The sequence below is a fragment of the Durio zibethinus genome, unplaced genomic scaffold (assembly GCF_047325235.1).
Source record: "Durio zibethinus cultivar Kanyao isolate XHJ-2024 unplaced genomic scaffold, ASM4732523v1 HiC_scaffold_402, whole genome shotgun sequence".
Taxonomy (NCBI): domain Eukaryota; kingdom Viridiplantae; phylum Streptophyta; class Magnoliopsida; order Malvales; family Malvaceae; genus Durio; species Durio zibethinus.
Window position 1 is genome coordinate 7501 of NW_028323025.1, and position 2500 is coordinate 10000.

Sequence of the window (2500 nt, forward strand, 5' to 3'; positions counted from 1 at the left end):
CCTCGACCACCATCGGCACACGCTGGGCCCTGGTGCGGCAGCTTGCCTCGAGCACCATCGGCACACGCTGGGCCCTGGTGCGGGCGGTTGCCTCGACCACCATCGGCACACGCTGGGCCCTGGTGCGGCAGCTTGCCTCGAGCACCATCGGCACACGGTCGGCCCTGGTGCGGTCGGTTGCCACGAGCACCATCGGCACACGCTGGGCCCTGGTGCGGGCGCCTGCCTCGACCACCATCGGCACACGCTCCGCCCTGGTGCGGTCGGTTGCCTCGAGCACCATCGGCACACGCTGGGCCCTGGTGCGGCAGGTTGCCTCGACCACCATCGAGACACGCTGGGCCCTGGTGCGGCAGGTTGCCTCGACCACCATCGGCACACGCTGGGCCCTGGTGCGGGCGGTTGCCTCGACCACCATCGGCACACGCTGGGCCCTGGTGCGGGCGCTTGCCTCGACCACCATCGGCACACGCTGGGCCCTGGTGCGGGCGCTTGCCTCGACCACCATCGGCACACGCTGGGCCCTGGTGCGGCAGGTTGCCTCGACCACCATCGGCACACGCTGGGCCCTGGTGCGGCAGGTTGCCTCGACCACCATCGGCACACGCTGGGCCCTGGTGCGGGCGCTTGCCTCGAGCACCATCGGCACACGCTCGGCCCTGGTGCGGTCGGTTGCCTCGAGCACCATCGGCACACGCTGGGCCCTGGTGCGGCAGGTTGCCTCGACCACCATCGGCAGCCTCGACCACCATCGGCACACGCTGGGCCCTGGTGCGGGCGCTTGCCTCGACCACCATCGGCACACGCTGGGCCCTGGTGCGGGCGGTTGCCTCGAGCACCATCGGCACACGCTGGGCCCTGGTGCGGCAGGTTGCCTCGACCACCATCGGCACACGCTGGGCCCTGGTGCGGGCGGTTGCCTCGACCACCATCGGCACACGCTGGGCCCTGGTGCGGGCGCTTGCCTCGAGCACCATCGGCACACGCTGGGCCCTGGTGCGGCAGGTTGCCTCGAGCACCATCGGCACACGCTGGGCCCTGGTGCGGGAGCTTGCCTCGAGCGCCATCGACACACGCTGGGCCCTGGTGCGGCAAGTTGCCTCGAGCACCATCGGCACACGCTGGGCCCTGGTGCGGTCGGTTGCCTCGAGCACCATCGGCACACGCTGGGCGCTGGTGCGGGCGCTTGCCTCGACCACCATCGGCACACGCTGGGCCCTGGTGCGGCAGGTTGCCTCGATCACCATCGGCACACGCTGGGCCCTGGTGCGACAGGTTGCCTCGAGCACCATCGGCACACTATCGGCCCTGGTGCGGGCGGTTGCCTCGAGCACCATCGGCACACGCTGGGCCCTGGTGCGGCAGGTTGCCTCGAGCGCCATCGGCACACGCTGGGCCCTGGTGCGGGCGGTTGCCTCGACCACCATCGGCACACGCTGGGCCCTGGTGCGGGCGCTTGCCTCGAGCACCATCGGCACACGCTGGGCCCTGGTGCGGCAGGTTGCCTCGAGCACCATCGGCACACGCTGGGCCCTGGTGCGGGAGCTTGCCTCGAGCGCCATCGGCACACGCTGGGCCCTGGTGCGGCAAGTTGCCTCGAGCACCATCGGCACACGCAGGGCCCTGGTGCGGTCGGTTGCCTCGACCACCATCGGCACACGCTGGGCGCTGGTGCGGGCGCTTGCCTCGACCACCATCGGCACACGCTGGGCCCTGGTGCGGCAGGTTGCCTCGATCACCATCGGCACACGCTGGGCCCTGGTGCGACAGGTTGCCTCGAGCACCATCGGCACACTATCGGCCCTGGTGCGGGCGGTTGCCTCGAGCACCATCGGCACACGCTGGGCCCTGGTGCGGCAGGTTGCCTCGAGCGCCATCGGCACACGCTGGGCCCTGGTGCGGGCGGTTGCCTCGACCACCATCGGCACACGCTGGGCCCTGGTGCGGGCGCTTGCCTCGAGCACCATCGGCACACGCTGGGCCCTGGTGCGGGCGGTTGCCTCGACCACCATCGGCACACGCTCGGCCTTGGTGAGGGCACTTGCCTCGACCACCATCGGCACACGCTGGGCCCTGGTGCGGGCGCTTGCCTCGACCACCATCGGCACACGCTCGGCCTTGGTGCGGGCGCTTGCCTCGACCACCATCGGCACACGCTGGGCCCTGGTGCGGGCGGTTGCCTCGACCACCATCGGCACACGCTGGGCCCTGGTGCTGGCGGTTGCCTCGACCACCATCGGCACACGCTGGGCCCTGGTGCGGGCGGTTGCCTCGAACACCATCGGCACAAGCCGGCCCTTGGTGCGGGCGGTTGCCTCGAGCACCATCGGCACACGCTGGGCCCTGGTGCGGGCGGTTGCCTCGAGCACCATCGGCACACGCTGGGCCCTGGTGCGGGCGGTTGCCTCGGGCCCTGGTGCGGACGGTTGCCTCGAGCACCATGGGCACACGCTGGCCCTTGGTGCGGGCTCTTGCCTCGACCACCATCAGCAGAAGATGG